General features: G+C 46.3%; 1 protein-coding gene across 5 annotated transcripts in view; it reads left to right on the plus strand.

The window, feature by feature from the left end:
* Positions 1-4,756: 4,756 nt before the first annotated feature.
* NCOA3 (nuclear receptor coactivator 3) overlaps positions 4,757-19,388 on the plus strand; it is a 122,695-nt gene continuing 108,063 nt past the window's right edge. For 3 of the 5 annotated variants that reach the window (XM_055137514.1, XM_055137512.1, XM_055137516.1), the window contains exon 1: positions 4,757-4,897. The gene's annotated coding sequence lies outside the window, so the exon portion shown is untranslated. The remainder of the gene's footprint in view (positions 4,898-19,388) is intronic. The other 2 variants (XM_055137515.1, XM_055137513.1) reach the window with 2 other exon arrangements.

Raw genomic sequence — 19,388 nt, forward strand, 5'->3', positions numbered from 1 at the left:
GCTCTGTTTCGGGTAGTATTCCCCGGCTGTCACGCAGTGTGGCATCATATCCAGGTCCCACTGAAACCTTACAAGGTCAGTATGGAGGTTGCTTCCTCTTGGAAGTCCTCTCTGACACATTTGATTTAGAAGCCTAAATAAAATTCTTTGGGGATTCCCAAAGAACTTGTGCACGTATTTCATTGGTAGTCGATACGCTTCCTGGGACTGTACATTCGCTATAGATAAGGATCAAGAACTCGGGCTCCAGAGAAGAGACCAATATGATAACAATAGTAGTTGGAAATGATCACGCTGCATAATAACTGAGTATTGAAAGTAGGTAAAGGGATATGCATGATAACCCTTTAGTATCTCTGTGTGTGTGTGTGTGTGAGAGAGAGAGAGAGAGAGAGAGACAGAGACAGAGAGACAGAGAGAGACAGAGAGAGAGACAGACAGAGACAGAGACAGAGACAGAGACAGAGACAGAGACAGACAGAGAAAGAGGAGAAAGAGAGAGAAGTACCTAACATAGAGGCAGGCTGTGGAGGGGGAGTTTGGGGGATGGTGGGAGGAAAATGAGGACATTGGTGCTGGTAAATGTACACTGGTGAAGGGACAGGTGTCGGAGCACTGTATGACTGAAACTTAATCATGATCTCTCTCATGGTGATTCAATTTTTTTTTTTTTAAAGAACTTGGATTTCTTTCTTCCATCTCTCTTGGTGTCCTTTCTTCTTCTCTTTTCTTCCTTTTCTCCTGCTCTCTTGCTTCCTTTCTTCCACAAATGTGTATAATGTACTGTAGGCAGAAAATGAATCAAGAAAGCTAGAGACTCTATAGTAAGCTAAACAGACACTTTCCCTGCCCTCCTCTTGGAGTTCAGAGACCAGAGAAGGAGATGCACTATGAGAGTTCTAGTAGGGCTCATCATTATAAAGAAGATAAGCTGATGGGACTATGTGTGCACATGTGTGTGCACACATGTATGAGTGTGTAACAACGTTACCAGATCCAAGGGGAAGACATTGTAGCAGGAATGGGAATTATGGGGCTGGAGAGATAGTTCAGGGGATAAGCAAGTGGCTGACCTGGGTTTGATCCCTGGCGTCCGATATAATTGCCTGAGCCGGCCAAGGGTGATTCCTGAGTTCAGCACTAACCCCTGAGCATCTCCAGGTGTGGCCCCAAAATCAGAAAAAGAAAAAAAAAAAGAGATGTGAATGGCAGGGAAGGAAAGTCAGAGGAAAGAAAGCCCCAAACAGCAAAGCGAAGAGTGAGGGAAAGGCCCGGAGGCAGGAACGTACTTGCAATGTTCGGGAAACGTCAGGAATGTTTGAATCTGGCCTGGACTGACTTGAGAAGAGATATTTGTCTGAGATCAGAGGAGAAGGAAGCAGAGATCAACCAGAGTTGTGGTTTTTACCCCAAATGCAATGCGAAGCTGTCAGATGTGTTTTGGTGGAAGTGGTTTGATTCCTTTTTTTATATTTTTTGGTTTTGTTTTTTGGGTCATGGGCTGGAGCAATAGTGCAGCGGGTAGGACGTTCGCCTTGCACGCGGCTGACCCAGGTTCAATTCCTCTGCCCCTCGGAGAGCCCGGCAAGTCACCGAGAGTATCTCTCCCGTGGCAGAGCACCCGTGGCAAGCTCCCCGTGGCATATTCGATATGCCAAAAACAGTAACAACAAGTCTCACAATGGAGACGTTACTGGTTCCCGCTCGAACAAATCGATGAGCAACGGGATGACAGTGACAGTGACAGTTTTGGGTTCACACCTGGCTGTGCTCAAAACTTACTCCTGGATCTGCTCGGGATCCACTTCTGGTTGTACTTGGGGGATGCCAAGTACATTGGGGATATCAGGATTGAACCTGGGTTGGCTGCAAGGCAATACCTTACTTGCTGTCCTATTTCTCCACCGCCCTCAGAGTGGCATGCTTTTATACATGACTTTTCAAAGATCTTGCTAGTGTGTGGAGAGTGCTTGATTTGGTGCAGGAGACCAAAGGGAGAAGCGGGGAGCCATAAGGGCTGAAGCAGTAGTATAGAGGGTAGAGCAGTCGGCCTATCAGGTTTAATCCCTAGCATCCCGTGTGGTCTCCCATCCCTGTCAGGAATGAAACCGGAGTGCAGAGACAGGAGTAAGCCCTAAGCACTTCTGGATATGACCCCCAAACAAAAATAAACTAAAAGGAGCCTTAAGAGTGAGTCCTGGGGCTGGAGCGATAGCACAGCGGGTAGGGCGTTTGCCTTGCACATGGCCAACCCGGGTTTGATTCCCAGCATCCCATATGGTCCCCTGAGCACCGCCCAGGAGTAATTACTGAGTGCAGAGCCAGGAGTAAACCCTGTGCATTGCTGGTGTGAGCCAAAAAGCAAAAAAAAAAAAAAAAAAAAAAAGTGAGTCCTGGTGGTTCAGGTCCATAAGGGTTTTAGTATTTTTTTTTTTTCTTTTCCTCCTCCAGATTCTCAATCTGAAACAAAGAATTTGTGATTGGGAGTCCGATAGGGGAGTGAATTCATCCGCACAGGACATATGGAGTAAACCCACACTATTATTATAAGTTCTATGGTGGCCCACATTAGTGCTAAGATGTAGGGTGAGGACAAGAGACAAAAAGCCCTTCCTCGAGGGAGCTTTATTTTGGCAAGAGAGAGATAGTAAGTACCAACTAACTAAGAACATGCAGTGTTCCCATACAGTGCTATGAAAAGACAGGACTCTAGGAAGTGGGATCAGGAAAGCTGCCACAGATGTGGGTGGGAACCTAAAATAAAGAAATTACAGGGCGCAGAGAGATATCGCTTTGCATGAGGCTGTTCCTGATTCTGTCCCCAGCACTGCAAATGTGCCCCCGAGCCTAACCAGAAGGGACCCCGGAGCCGAAAGCTGGGTGTAGCCTATAATCTGTCCCCTCAGGAGGTGATATTTGAACAATGGCTATGGGGGAGATGAGGGAGTGAGGTATTGGCATTTTTGGGGGAAAGTGAAGCTGGCAGAGGAAATAACAAGCTTGAGGTCTCTGAGGCCAGGCTGTGCCGGGCACTTCGGAGGGACCTGGAGCCCGGCGAATGCAGAGCGCAGAGGGAGTGGTGGAGAAGAGGGACAGTTGAGTTCTTGCAGGACATTGCAGGTCACTGCAAAGATTTTGCAGGACAAATAAAGCGACTTGGTTTGAACCAGGATCCCCTCTGGCTGCTATGCTGAGAATCTACTCCTGGTGGAACTGGTGGGATGAAGTGAGGAAGCCACTGCCACACTCGGGGACTCATCTACTTCATTCTGCTCACTTTAGACAACACTGATTGAGTTCATATTCAAAATTTCCCCAGGGAGCCTTTTTATATCAAAAGAAAAAAAAAGAGAAGCTCAAAAAGAAGAGAAATAATTACTGTATCACTGACATCCCGTTGTTCGTCGATTTACTCGAGCTGGCACCAGTAACGTCTCTATTCCTTCCGGCCCTGAGATTTTAGCAGCCTCTCCTTACTTGTCTTTCCCAATGATTGGAGGCTCTTTCAGGGTCAGGGGAATGAGACCTATCGGTACTGTTTTTGGCATATTGAATACACCACAGGGAGATTGCCAGGCTCTGCCCATGGGGGCGGGATACTCTCTGTAGCTTGTGCCTGCTGGGCTCTCCCAGATATATATATATATATATATATATATATATATATGTATATATATGTATATGTATAATATTATATATATGTTTTGATTTGTTGATTTGTTGCCTAAAAAAAAGGAGCTCAAAAAGAAGAGAAATAATTAAAAAAAGAGAAAATCCTGAATCCAGTTACTTCTCACTTGTTGCATTGAGTTTTCACCTCTGTTGTTATCTAGGTGAAAGGTAGCACGTTCCACATTAGGGATTTATCTGTTTTCAAAGTTAGGTTTGGGTTAGCCTCATTTCTCCGGCTTGACTATCAGAGGCTGGCTCATTTTACTTTCCTCATTGCAGGATCGACCCATCATAAAGGTGTTGCAGACCAGAGGATCTTTCCTTCAAGGAGAAAAGTGCTGTTTCCTGTTACAAGTGCTTGACCTCTATTGGGTGATACTTGGATGCCGAAACTACTGTGAATATACTGTCGTCCAGCTACCGCTGACCCTGTGACATCCTTGTCATTTAATAAAAAAAAAAATTCTCCTAGAATCTCACCTTTTGTGACAGTTTTGTGCCTTAGTTTGCTCATTTTACTTTAAAGTTTCTTTGGTTTGGGGGCCACATCCGGCAGTGCTCAGAGCTTCCACCAGGCTCTGCGCTCAGGGATCGCTCCCAGTGGGGTCTGGGGGGACCCTCGGGGCGTGCCGGCGACTGAACGCGGGTCAGCCGTGTGCAAGGCAAACGCTTTTCTGCCCGCGGTTCTATCGCTCCAGCCCGTTTGCCGGTTTCAGCAGGGGGTCCCCAGGGGTCCCTACGGGACGCTCGCCGGGTGGGTCAGTGCATACAATAAACGCACCCACAACATCAGCTACTACGGGACGAACGCAGATATGGAAAAGACCGAGGGCAGGGTGAGGCGTGCGGTCCAGCTCTCCCGACCCTGCCGCGGCCGCGTCCAGCTGGCCAGGGAGCAAAGAGGTTCCCAAGGCTCGCAGCCACCAGGTGCGCTCTCGCGCCTCTGCACGGCAGCCGGCGGCGCGGAGGGAGCCCGCAGCTCGGGCCGCGCAAGGCCCCCTGGGACCGGTAGTGCTGGGCGTGGCCTCGGGACTACAAATCCCAGCGGCCCCCGCGCGGCGGCTCCAGCCGCTGCCGCCTCTGCCCCTCCACAGCGACTCCGGCGGCGGCCGCGGCGGCTGAGTCGGTGGCGCCGGCGGCAGCGGCGGCGGCGGCGGCGGCTCCTCGGGCTGGAGCGGAGAGTTTCCGATTTAAAGCGGAGCTGCGAGGAAAATGGCGGCGGGCGGTGAGTGGCGGAGATAAAGGAGCGCGGCGGCGGCGAGGGGCGCAGTGCGCGGCGGACGCGAGCGGCGAGTGCCTGGGGCTGCCGCGAGCTCGGGCGCCCGCGGCTCGGCTGAGGGGCTGAGGCGCTGAGGGGCTTGAGGGCTGAGGGGCTTGAGGGGCTTGAGGAGGCTGAGGCGCTGAGGCGCTGAGGCGCTGAGGCGCTGAGGGGCTGAGGGGCTGAGGGGCTGAGGGGCTGAGGCGCTGAGAGGCTTGAGGGGCTGAGGCGCTGAGGGACTGAGAGGGGCGCGCCGAGCGGGGGGCGCGCAGAGAGTTTCGGGGCGTCGCGGGGGGGTGCGGTTGCCCGCGGGGATCGGCTCGGGGTCCCCGCACCGCAGGGTCCTCCCGAGGAGTTGGGGTCCGCTCTGCCCTCACGTCCCTAAAGTTTTCCCTCCCCGCCGCCTTTGGTGGGGGGGGGCTGCGTTCGGAAGCGGCCCGCGGCCCCCTCCTCCTGCCGTCGAGGCGCCTTCACAGTTACCGGGGAGCGTCGGGGGGCGGAGGGGGAGCCCCGCGGACCCCCGCCCGCGCCCCCCTCCCCCGAGCCCTCGCGGGAGCCGCGCTGCAGGTCACTGCCGGGGCAGGGTGAGTGAGTGAGTGTGTGTATGTGTGTGTGTGTGTGTGTGTGTGTGTGTGTGTGTGTGTGTGTGTGTCTTCCTGCAACTTGGGGGCATCTGAAGTATAAAGATATGTCTTTTTTTAAATCTTTCTTTTTATTTTTTGGGTGAGGAATTCTCGGCGAATTTCCATTTGGTTCTCAGCGGTTCCCCCCTCCTTGAGGAAAAAGGCTCCCCCCCACCCCCCTTTCCCTTTGCTGCCCCCGTCGTGCAGGCCAGTGGGAAGTTGGGCGCATCGGCTCGGACGCCTCGCGCCCCGCTGCCCCGCGCTAACAGCCCCTGGACGTGCGGCCCCGGCGGGGCGGGCACCCCGGACTGGAGAACTTCCCCCGGCTCGCAGTTGCGAGAGGGCGCGGGGCGCGAGGCTGCAGCTCCCTGGCAGGCGCTGGAGATTCCCGGGTGCAGGGTCGGGGAAGGTGGGGGGGGAGAGAGTCTCTCCCCGTCGAAACTTTTCCCCCCCACCCCATCTCCTCCTTCTTCTTCTTTTCTCTCCCACCTCGCGAAGGCGAGGACTTCCTTTTTTCTTTTTTTTTCTTTTTCTTTTTTTTTTTTGCAGTCGCTCTGAGCCGCGCTTCAGGGCCAACCTGTTTTTGTTATTAAGCCGGTACCGTCCAGAAGCAGGAGGGCGAGGTCCAGCCCGCGCGGCTGCCGCGGGTCTGAGAGGAGTTGTGGTGGCAGGAGTCGTGCCTGCGACTGCTGCTGGCTCCTGGCGTGGCGCGCCGCCGCGCTTCAGAGCCGCCTCACTGGTCCCCGGGCTGCCCGGGAAACGTCAGTATATTTGTTGCAGCTGGTTGTTGAGCCGCGGATGGGGACGACCCCTCACAACCCCACGGAACGTCGCGGGTCTTGAGCCAGTGCCGCATAAAAACTCTGCGACGGACTAAAAACCTGCAGATCCCCCCCAATTGTGCTTGCAGATCGTTCCCTCGCGTGGTTGTCGCTTAGAGGTTCTAGCCAGACGTGATGATGTCCACTGGGAAAAGGTACAGAAAACATGGAGAAGCGAGCCTCCGACTCCTTCCTTGAACCCTCCGATTCCCCTCCTTCCCAGAGACGGGGGCTGTTCTTGGTGTCTGGTGTGTACTCTGGGTCTTTGGAATGATTATTAGAAGGTTTTTCATTTCAAGCAGCATCCCCGATGGATAGCAAGAGCCGTAGAAGAACATAAGCAGGAGAAAGGGGGAAGTGTGTTGGGCAGCCTGTTTTTTTTTTTTTTTTATTGTCTTAACAGTATGTTTCTCTCTCTAAGAAAAGCTCGTTCGAACTCAACTGCTTATGGTGCCTTGTCTGCTGACGCCCTTAGAGGAATAATCTGTCAGTGGGGCTTGAGGATGGAGAGAGCCTTGCCAGGGTTCATTGTTTGTATGTGAGATGAAGCCTGTGTGTGTAACATGTAAAATGATACTGAACACTATAGCTCCTGTCACTGGAGGTTGCTTCAGGTTCTGCATTTAAATGAGCAGTTCTCTAGATTGCCTGTGATTCCAAAATTATAGGGGTTTCTCTGTATCTATAGAAAGGACTGAATTCCTCATTCTGCATTCAAGGAAGATGCAGACGTCCGTTGTGATATGCAGAGGTGCATATTGGACTGGAGGATTGTGTGCTCAATTGGGAAGCTCTAATCTTGGCAGAGTGATGTAGGAAATGCTCCTCCTGTGAAAAATTCCTTAACTAAAGAGACTTGGAAATGCAAAACAACCCCAACATGATTCTGTTTTTGTACGTTCAGATGGGTATGTTAAGTCTACCACTGCTAGCAGTTCATTAAAAATAATTCAGTGATACTAGAATATAGGGAATTGTATTAATTTCACTACACTTTGAAAGTATATGGTGCATTTCTCCTCCTGCATAAGAATTGATTCTGCAGTTCACCCCACCCTCTCTAAGCAAATAAGTTAGAATTCATTCAGTAAGGAGTGAGTGTTCTGTTGAACCATGAACTCTTTTATTTTCCCTCTAGGAGCCATGTTTTTAGAGGTTCTTGAAATGATTACAGATGCTTCCTTGCATCTTTTTTTTTTTTTAACTAAGTTTACTCTGTCAGGGACATATTAAATATCACTGTCATCTCGTTGCTCATCGATTTGTTCGAGCTGGGGTCCAGTAACGTCTCTTATTGAGAGACTTATTGTTACTGTTTTTGGCATATCCAATATCCAATACGCACAGGTAGCTTGCCAGGCTCTGCCTTGCGGGCTCGATACTCTCGGTAGCTTGCCGGGCTCTCCGAGAGGGGCGGAGGAATCGAACTCGGGTTGGCTGTGTGAAAGGCGAACGCCCAAAATTATTTATTTTTTGGGTTACACCTGGCGGTGCTCAGAGGTTACTCCTGGTTATGCACTCAAGAATCACTCCTGGTGCTGTTTGGGGAACCATATGGGATGCTTGGGATCGAAACCAGTCGGGTACATGCAGGACAGGTGCCTTACAATCTCTCCAGCCCCTAAATATAAAAAACTAAAAAAAAAATGTTTTTTGGCACATTGGCAGTATGGTTCTAGAATAAGTCCTTTTAACTTGAAGACCACTTTGCTTTTGATATATCTTTTAAGAAGATAATGAATTTTAGGGGCTGGAGCGATAGCACAGCAGGTAGGTCATTTGCCTTGTCAGTGCTTGAGCCAGGAGTAACCCCTGTGCAATGCCCGGTGTGACACCTCCCCCCCAAAAAAAGCAAAAACATAAATAATGAATTAAAAAAATTTTACTTTGGACAATAGGTAAGGGTAGAAAACCCCAAAATAAACAACTCAAAATTGCTATTGTTGCATCCCTTGATTAGTTGCTAAATTAAAGTGACTTTAGGGTTTCTTTTTTTTTTCTGACTAATTTCAAGCAATGACAAAAGAATGTGGTAAAATTTTGAAAACTTAAAATTTTCATGTAGCCTCCAGTGGCTATTTACCTGAATATATAGCAAAGGAACCACCATTTATACAATTGTTATTCTTTGAATGCTATCTAAAGAGGATGCTCGTTATGATTGATGAAGTTTGTCCTAGGCTAAATCAGACAGTACCTATCCTAGTTTGGTTTGCATTTATTGTATTCTGTAGTATAGAATATTCCCTTAAAATTTTTTTTTTAATTGAATCACTGTGAGATAGACCCTTACGAAGCAGTTCATGATTAGGTTTCAGTCGTAGTGTTTGAACACCCATCTCTCCACCAGTGCACATTTCCCAACATCTATGTCCCCAACTCCAATTTTCCTCCTATCACCCCCCCCCATCTCACCCCTAGCCTGCCTCTATGGCAGGCACTTCTCTTACTGTCTGTCTGTCTTTCTCAGTATTTCCCCCTCCCCCCTTTTTTTTGCACTATTGAGTGGCTAAAGCTCTGGGAGCAGTCAACTTTTCCAATTCATAGAAGTGACTAAATGTTTATGTTTAACCAAAAATTAAAAAATTTATTGATGAGACATTGGTTTATAATACTGTGTAAATTTTGGGAGCACAGCTGGTTTGCTGAGGTTCTGTGAGACAGCATAGTTGCAGTAAAATGTAGGCATTTACTTCCATCTCTGAATGTTTTTTGGGAGGGGGATTACAAAACGAACATTTTATTGTTTTTTTTTTTTATTTTATAGTTTTTTTTTTTTTTTTTTTTTTTGCTTTTTGGGTCACACCCAGCGATGCTCAGGGGTTACTCCTGGCTTTGCACTCAGGAATCACTCCTGGCGGTGCTTGGGGGACCATATGGGATGCCGGGGATCGAACCCGGGTCGGCCTCGTGCAAGGCAAACGCCCTACCCGCTGTGCTATCACTCCGGCCCCACGAACATTTTATTGTTAAAGTGGAGGGAAGGACTATGTAATGAGATTTATTCCTTCACTTTTTTAATGTTTGTGAGGTCAATTTTTTTTGCCCATTGGTTTTTCTGACAGGGTTTCTGGGAGAAGATTATTTTTCAGTTAGGATGCAGTTTATTGAGAGCCAGCCTTATTTTCAGCTTCTTAACAAATGATTGATTTGAATTTTCTTGCCGTTCCCTTTCCTTCTTTCTGGTGGGGAGTTGTTAAACGAACAGGAAAATGGCCAAAAGACACACAGCAGGAGCAGAAGGAAGACCTGCAGCGTGTAGAAGACTGATTTATCCACAGACTGAATGATCTTCTTAGACTTCTACTGCCAGTTCCAACTTTGTTGCATTAATTCATCTTGGTAGGTTCTGTAGGCCTCAGTCAGTTTATAGGGGGCAGCCATAAAGGTTTATTTACGGTATAGTAAGTGTTGGGAGCCTGACCTAACTGGTGAACATTCTCTATTTCAAAGAGAAAATGGGCCAGTGTCTTTTCTGTTTATCCTTTTTTCTTTTTGTTTTTTGGGCCACACCCAGCCATGCTTGGAGGATGGGGTCTGATGGTAACATTTATTTCTATAAACTATTTTAATTTATAAAGTTAAATTTTTGTTTTGTTTTTGGGGCAACGCCGGACTCTGCTCAAGGTTTATTCCTGGCTCTTCATTCAGGGGTCACTACTGGTGGTACTTAGGGGACCACATTAGGGTGCTAGGGATTGAACACGAGTTCGCTGTGTGCAAAGCAAGTGCCCTAACCACGTACTATCGCTCCAGCCCCCCATTAAAAAATATTTTATAGAATGATTAAAAAAATAGGGGTCTCCCCCTGTGGTGGTACTTTGGGGACCTTGTCATGCTAAGAATGGAACTCAGCCTCACGCATGCTAAGCTTGTGTTCTATCACTTGAGCTATCTCTCAGGCCTAAACTATGACTTTTTTTGTGCCTGTTGTTTCTTGAAGCTTTCTTCTGAAATATTTAATTTTCCCTTTTTTCTTTGGACCGCATTTATTAATACTCAGGGGTTACTCCTGGCTCTATGCTCAGGAGTTATTCCTGACAGTGCTCTGTGGATCATATGGGATGTAGAGGATAGAACCTGGGCTGGCTCCGTGCAAGGCAAGGTCCCTACCTGCTGTACTATCTCCAGCCCTGAAGTGTTTAATCCTTGGCTGGAAACTCTGAGTGAGGGTTATGAAACTTTACTTTTTGGAAAATAAGCTGATTGGATGACTCAGTTTTTAACTCTTACAAGATGAGATAAAGGGAATATTGGCCTGGCATCACTCAGTAATGTATAATTTACTGCTCCCTGGGGCTTTGATTTTTGTAGCTATGGCAGCTGAGTTGCAGTGGTAGATGGGTACGTGGGAAAGGGCTGTAGAAGTCAGCATAATCCTCAATTAGGATAAGCCTCATGGTTAATTGAATGTTGAGTGTACAGGTTAAATCCCATTATAACAAACTCCAGGGGACTAGGTAAATTATTTTGTTGTACTGGGTTAAGCTTTATTGAGTATTTAAAATAAATTAGTCTTTTTATTTTTCCTGTGGTATTGGAAAAAAATTTTATTGTAACAATTTGATTAATTGTTACTCATGAGCCATTGTATTTTACCTACCTTCACTTTTAATGCTTTTGACTTAAAGTGGAAACTGCCTGTGCTGAACTGGGCAGATAATTTGTTCTCCCCACCCCTCTTAAGAGACTTCAATATATTGGGGCCGGAGCGATAGCACAGCGGGTAGGGCGTTTGCCTTGCACGCGGCCGACCCGGGTTCGATCCCCGGCATCCCATATGGTCCCCCAAGCACCGCCAGGAGTAGTTCCTGAGTGCAAAGCCAGGAGTAACCCCTGAGCATCGCTGGGTGTGACCCAAAAAGGAAAAAAAAAAAAAGAGACTTCAATATGATCATCATTTTTTGGGGGGGAGGGGGAACGATTACCAGCATTGCTCAGGGGCTACTTGAGGCTCTGTGTTTGGGATCCCCCCATCAGCGCTCGGTTTAAGCCCAGGGATTTTATGTTTGTGTGCGTTGCATTGCTTGGAATCAAACCTAGGGCCCCGCATGTGCAAGGCAGGTATTCTACCACTGAGCCACATGTGTGGCTCTCTCTGCTCCTCTTTTGTTGTCACTCATTGTTTTTCTCAGCAACCTCCTAGGTTTTGTATTACGTACTGTTGTCTCCATCAAAGTGTATTCAAATAAAATGGGAAATTCACTAGGTCTCTAGGAGATTGCTGCTGATAAGCTTTTCTTCACCCGTGTGTGTGTGTGTGTGTGTGTGTGTGTGTGTGTGTGTGTGTGTGTATGGGGGGCACATCTGGTTTACTTGGTGATTATTGCTGCCTCAGTGCTCAGGGGTCACTCCTGCTGGGAGTTGAACCTAGGATTCCAGTATGCAAAATATGTGTCCCAGCTTTTTGATCGTCTGCTCCCTTCCCCTGCCAACTCTTTATTTTTGTTTTTCTGGCTGCACCCAGCAATACTAAGGAGTTACCACTGCCCTGTACTCAGGAATCACTCCTGGTGGTACTCAGGGAACCATATGGGATGCTGGGGATCAAACCCAGGTCAACTGAGTAAAAGTCAAACATCCCAGATTCACTTTGTTTTCTGTGGAGGTAAGGATTGAATCCAAAGTCCTATGCGTGTAAAGTCTGTGCTAACATGAGGTACAACCCTAGGCCTCAATATTTTATGTTAGTATGAACTTTCATTTTAGTAAGTAATAATGTATCCCTTTCTACTCAGCCAAGTAGTTTTAGAACTATAGCTCTCTTAATAGTTTTTTTTGAAAATTAGTTTTGGGTTTTTCGTCCACACCTCCCCAGTGGTTCTCAGGTTTTACTCCTGACTCTGTGCTCAGGGATCGCTCCTGGTGGTTCCAGGGATTGAACTGGACTTGGCTGTGTGCAAGGCAAGTGCCTTATCTTTCTACTATCTCTTGGGCCTTACTTTCTTTTTGAAAAAGTGGTAGGAGAGGGGCCAGAAAGGTAAAGTACACAGGGTTGGAGTGATAGCACAGCGGGTAAGGCGTTTATCTTGCATGCAGCCGACCCGGGTTCGATACCCAGCATCCCATATGGTCCCCTGAGCACCGCCAGGAGTGATTCCTGCATGCAAAGCCAGGAGTAACCCCTGTGCATCGCCGTGTGTGACCTGAAAAGTAAAAAAAAAAAAAAAGATAAAGTACAGTGGGTATGGTGCTTGCCTTGCATGCGACTGATCTGGGTTTAGTTCCTGGCACCCCATATGATCTCTTGAGCTCTGTATGAGTGATCTCTGAGCACAGAGCCAGAAGTAAGCCCTGAGCGCCACTAGGTGTGGACACCCCCAACTATCATAGGAAAGGCTGGAGAGAAAGCTCAACAGGTTGATTGTATGCTTTACCTGTAGAATGCCCAGGTTTAATCCCCAGAACCATGTAAACCCTGAGCACTGATGGGGGTGACTCTAAACACAGAACCTTGAGTAACCCCTGAGCAATGCTAGGTGTGGCTCCCCCCAAAAAATTGATGGTCATATTTTAGTCTCCAGGTATTTCCACATACATATGAAATTATTCAGAAACTGTATTAATATAAGAAAAGTAGTGTTATATTTGATTGACTAGTGATAATTTTTTCTCTTTATCTTTTTGTATTTTTAGATTGATTTTTGCAGTGATTTTTTTGCTAAACTTAAATGATTTATATACTACCATCATAGCAAAAGCTAACATTTTTGGTTTGTTATGACAGTTTTTAGGGTGCAACAAGACATTGCTGAAGACATTCTTTGAAATAGATGATGTTCCATGAAGGAGGGAAAATCTGAAAGAGGGAATTTCAAAGCAACCCAAGCAGTGTTTTGCAAGTTCTCAAACCTTAAGAATAATGACTGACTAGTAGGCAGGACGCCTGCAGTGTATTGTGGTATTGTTCCTCCATCTTATGCATTTGAGAACTTCAGTACAGAAGAGAAGAAAGCATGGGGAGGTGGAAGAAAGGGTTTTAAAGGAAAAGGGGGAAGGCTTTTAAAGTAAATAGTCTTTGCTCTTCTGTTTAAGTAGAGGAAATACTAGTGTATCATAATCTAAATGGCCTAAATGGGCATTTTCATAAATAAGAGTTCACTGTTGCTGGTTGAAGGCAGGGTGACCATGTACTCACTTCTAAAATGACTTTTAAAAGTCTTCATGGGTGGACATTTAAATATTTACCCCTTTGTTATATGATTAGTGTAATTTGTTAGCTCATTGTTTTGCAAATATTACTTGCTATTGAAGAGTTGGGAATAGTTTGTAAATTTGTAAGATTTGTACAACTCAGTGTCATTTGGTCTATTTTAAATGTGTAAAGCAAAGTGATAAACTGATCTTCCATGATTCCTTATATTAGAAATTCTGTAAACTTAAAACATTATGTTACATATGTTTTACTTAAATTGGTTAAACATAAATGGGTTAAGCCCTTCATACAAGATAATAGACTGAAGATCTGAAGATGCAGTTTTCAGTGCTGACTCATGAATTTGGGCACAGAATGACATTGAGCTATTGACTTTACTGTGTAGTCTATACTATATGCAAGCAGCAAAACGCGCGCATGCGTTTCTGTGTGTGTGTGTGTGTGTGTGTGTATGTGTGTGTGTGAGAGAGAGAGTTTTCAGGCCTCTGCTGTTGTAAGAAAATGAAGTCATATTTTCTTTACTCTCAGTAAAGCTGTCATCAGTGAAATGGATTATTGAATTTAAGTCACTCTGTAGAGTAGCTATATCAGCTTGATTTTGTTTCCAGATTGAAATTTGGCAACTTTATTTGAAAATGTTTTAAGGATTACCCAGTATTGTCTTCCTGGAATTGTTTCTCTAGTCTCTATACCCTCTGCTCCATCCAAGTTCATTTCTTGGCTGCCTGGAGATGGTTGTGTTTTATGATAGTACTTTCTTTCCGACCAAGATAGTTGGCTACATTGTTGTCAGAGCAAGTGTTTGGATGTATCTAGGAAAAATATAACTCCACACACACATAAAAAGGTCAGTGGTGCCTTTTTCAAATAAAATGACAGGGCTAGTAACATACTAACTTTAAAAAAAAGATTTTGTTAGAAATCAGTGAAATGGAAGTCAGGTAACTTTTTTTTTTGCCACACTTGGAGATACTCAGGGATCACTCCTGGCATGGTGGGGGGTGGGGTGGGGTGGGTACAGCCATATGGAGTGCTGGGGGCTGGGGATGGAACCCAGGTTGGCCCCATGCAAGGCAGGTGCCCTACCCACTGTACTGTTGCTCTGGCCCTTAGAAAACTGTTTCAAATGCACGGTTCATCTAGAATGGTAGAAAATTTAAGTGGACAGAACCCAGATTAGAAGGACTTGAAGTTGTGAATTTGCCATTAACTTTCTATTTTATTTTCTTATTTTATTTTATTGTTTTATTTTGAAGCCACACCCAGTGGTGGCTCAGGGCTCTGCACTCAAGAATCACTCCTGGTGGTGCTGGGGGACCCTGTGGGGTTCCTGGGATGGTACCCAGTTTGGTTATATACAAGACAAGTATCCTAACTTCTGTACAAGTGTCTCTGGCCCCTTATCAAGCATTTGACCTCTTTGTGTGTGTGTGTGTGTGTGTGTGTTTTGCTTAAAAATCTATAGAATACAGTATAAGTTCATTCATTTAATAATTTCACTCATAGCATTTTTGTTGTTGTTGTTTTGTGTGTGTGTGTGGGCGTACCTAGTGGTCCTCAGGGGCTACTCCTGGCTCTGTGCTTGGGTCACTACAGGTGACCATTTGAGTTGCCAGTGGTTCCAACCAGGGCAGACTGCATACTAAGCAAGTCCCTTAACTCCTGTATCATCCCACTTTTATTACCCCATGTTTTATTTACATTATTTATTTTTTGGTTTTTGAGTCACACAGCGATGCTCAGGTATTACTTCTGGCTCTGCACTTAGGAATTATTCCTGATGGTGCTCAGGGCACCATATGAGATGCCAGGGATTGAACCTGCTTCCAGCTGTATGTGCAAGACAAACTCTCTACCCACTGTACTATCACTCAGGCCTCTGTTCATGCTAATTTTTAGGAAAAAAAAAACATTTTCTTTCTTACTCAGTAGTTGTTAAGGCCCAGCTCAGATCCTGTCACATTTAAGTAATTTTAATTCTTGTTTCCTGATTTGAACCTCTGTGGGAGACCATATGGTGTCATGGATGAAACTCGGGATGCACGGAAGGCATGTGCTCTGCTTTTTGGGTTAGCACCCCAGTCTCTGACACATCTTAAATTTTATCCTTCTAAAATGTGTAGAGGAAAAAAAAAATGTGTGGAGGCCACTCCCAGTGGTTTTGGAACCAGGAGAGCCACACTTGGTGGTGTTTGAAGTGGGGATCGACCACCATGTGGTGCTGGGGTTCAAACTCAGGACCTCCTACAGGCCGGAGTGATGCTAGGGTGTTTGCCTTGCACATGGCCAATCTGTGTTTGTTCCCCTGCATCCCATACGATCCTCTGCACTGCCATGAGTAAGTCCTGAGTGCAGAGCCAGGAGTAACCCCTGAGATTGTGGGGTGTGACTCAAAGCAAACAAACAAATAAAACCCCTCAGGTCCTTGTACTTGCTAGACATGCCTTCTAGGGCTTGACCTCTTTGTACATCCTCTTGATACGAATATTTTGTCTTTTGAGCCACACCCTTTGATGTTTGGGCTGCTCTTAGCATGGTGCTCAGAGGACCATGCAGTGCTAGGGATGTAATCTGGAATTTTTTCATACAGAAAAAAGTGCTCCAGCCCTTTGAACCATATCTTTGGCTCTCTATATCTTAACTGCCTTTTGTGTAGAGGGGTAATTGATTGGTAGAGCAGATTCATTCTAATTGTCCTTGTGATAGGGACCATTTCTTCACCAGCTTTTAAAAACTGTTGTTTTTTTTCAATGATAATAATTTTTGGTCCAACATGGGTACTATTTTGTTTTGATGTGAAAGTCTCTAGAATTAAACTCCCAAATCTGTTTCTGCGTGGAAGTTGAGATGATATGAAGTTTTAAGGATTTGCTTGGGAATAATTTCATCCTCTTAGTCTTAGATAAATCATGTCTGGGTCTTAAAATTGCATTCATATTTCCCCATTGCCCTAGGACAGGACTGTCCTTCTGAAAGTCATTCAGATCTTTTTATTCTTCAAAGCACTGTTAAGTATTGTGGACATTTAAATTGTTTTGTGATCTAGCAGTGTATGACTTAGTTGAGAAATAAGTGTAATTGAGAAAACATAGTTGTAGCAACGTAAATAAATGGTTCGGAAGTTCAGAGGAAGAAAGGTCATTTTCAGTTGTGCTTGTTAGGGAAAACTTCGTGGAAGAGATGGCGTAGAGCTAAAGGGAGTTAGTTGCTGCTTCTAATCTTTTTTCCCCAACTTTTTTTTATACTGTAGTGCTTATTGTGAAAAATAAGTTCTTTATTTAAACTGAAAAGATGTATACTGTGAAAAGGCTCTTATTACCCCCAGGTGTTTGTTCATTATCGCTTCCCTCCCAGGGCTGCTAAGAAAGGCTGTTCTTTATATAAATGATGGCTATCTTCCCCTCCCGGCCCCCATTTTTATTTTCTCCCTTACCCTGTTTGGAGTGGTAGCACAGCCGGTAGGGTGTTTGACTTGCACGTGGCTGACCCGGGTTTGATTTCTCCGTCCCTCTCGGAGAGCCCGGCAAGCTGCTGAGATTATCTCGCCCGCACGGCAGTCTGGCAAGCTACCTGTGATGTATTCGATATGCCAAAAACAGTAACAAGTCTCACAATGGAGACATTACTGGTGCCCACTTGAGCAAATCGATGAACAGTGGAATGACAGTGACAGTGATACAGTGATACCCTGTTAATGTGTGTGTATGTATGTGTCAGACATTGTATCAGGGGCCTTATACATCCAAAACATGCCCCACCCTCGGATCCCTCTTCTTCTTTTTTTTTTTTTTATTTTATCACCATGTGGAAAGTTACAAAGTTCTCAGGTTTATGTCTCAGTTATACCGTATTCAAACACCATCCCTTCACCAGTGCCCATATTCCACCACCAAAATCCCCAGTATACCCCCCGCCCCCCACCCCAACTGTATAACTGATGAATTTCACTTCATTTTCTCTTCACCTTGATTACGTTCCATATTTCAACACAAAACTCACTATTGTTGTGGGAGTTATACCCCCAAACAAGATAGCCCTACTAAGGGAGCATTTGATAATTAGTTTTCCATTAAAAGATTGTATGTTTTCAGGTTTTAGAAAAGGTCGCTTGGCTGCGTTAGTGGCCGCGTGGCTCGGATGTGTCCCAGTCCCGAATCCCGGAGCCGTGTTAGTTGCTGCTCAGTGTCGCCAGGGCTCCATCTGGAGAAGGTGTGCAGGCTGCACCTCCTCCGTCTGGCTCCTCGGTGTTGTTGGCCCCAGTTCGGGTCTGGAGCATTTTCCGGGCCGCGTTGCTCACCAGAATGCCTGGCCGCTTCTCTGTTGAATGTGGCAAGATGGTGCCGAGGGTGGGTCGAGGGCGTGACTTCCGGCGGCTGAGACCACTTGGAGTTTGGGCTGGTGCCGCCCCACTCCAGTGCCCCCCCTCTTCGTTTTTAATGAATGGGAACATAGTGGGCTCCTCTTAGAGTTTTGGAAGAGAACTTGGAGACTCTCTCAAAAATATAAGTATTTTTAGCAATTCTCAGGGGGGCTTGGGGCCACTCCCAGTAATATGTAGCTGATCTGGGCAGTTCAGTGCTCCGGCCCAGTGATGCAGTATTGCTTATGCCCCACTGGAGCCTCCAGGGCAACCCTGGCAGTGCTTGGGAACCTCCAGGACCACACAGGGCAGAAGTTGGGGGCTTCCAGAACTGCACTTATCCATGCTGACGGGCCATTTGGTGCCTGGGATAGACTCAGGGCCTCATGCATGTAATTGTATGTTCCCGCCTGTTGAGGGATTTTCCCCTGCCCTTTCACCTCATGTCTTTAAAATGCTGTTAAATGGTGCATTGTATGAATTTATTTGGTGTATTTTAACCCATTCTTCATTACTATTTTCTTTCTTTACTTTGAATGATGCTGTAGTGAATTCTGGGTAGATCTTTATCCTGGCATGAGTATTGCGTTAGTACCCAAATCATAGAAGTGACAGGGTGGGTTTTGTTTTTTTCTTTTTTTTTTTGCTTTTTGGGTCACACCCGGTGATGCACAGGGGTTACTCCTGGCTCTGCAGTCAGGAATCACTCCTGGCGGTGTTTGGGGGACCCTTTGGGATGCTGGAAATCGAACCTGGGTTGGCCGCGTGCAAGGCAAACACCCTACCCGCTGTGCTTTCGCTCCAGCCCCAGAAGTGACAGTTTTGGATAAAGGAAAACTCAGTATCTTATAGCCTAGTTCTCCCTCTCGGAGAACCTGGCAAAATACCGAGAGTTTCCTGCCTGCATGGAAGAGCCTCACAAACTCCCCGTGGTGTATTCATATGCCCAAACCAATAAGAATGATGGGTCCCGGGGCTGGAGTGATAGCACAGCGGGTAGGGCGTTTGCCTTGCACGCGGCCGACCCAGGTTCAAATCCCAGCATCCCATATGGTCCCCTGAGCACCGCCAGGGGTAATTCCTGAGTGCATGAGCCAGGAATGACCCCTGTGCATTGCCAGGTGTGACCCAAAAAGCAAAAAAAAAAAAAAAAAGAATGATGGGTCTCATTCCCCTGACCCTGAAAGAGCCTCCAATGCGGCACCATTGGGAAGGACGAGTAATGAGAGGCTTCTAAAATCTCAGGGCTAGGACAAATGGAGACGTTACTGAGACTGCTCGAGAAAATCGACGATCAACGGGATGATGATGATGATAATGATACTTGACATGTGTGGGACTTTGGATTTGATCCCTGACACCAAGACCAAAGCATAATAAAAACCCAGAAATAAAACAAAAAAAAAAATTTTGCCACTTATTCCTGGCAGTGGTGCAAGTCAGAGCAAGACTTGATACATGCAAGACATTTGCTGTATTACTGAACGCACATCCTTGG

The sequence above is a fragment of the Sorex araneus genome, chromosome 5 (genome assembly GCF_027595985.1).
Source record: "Sorex araneus isolate mSorAra2 chromosome 5, mSorAra2.pri, whole genome shotgun sequence".
Taxonomy (NCBI): domain Eukaryota; kingdom Metazoa; phylum Chordata; class Mammalia; order Eulipotyphla; family Soricidae; genus Sorex; species Sorex araneus.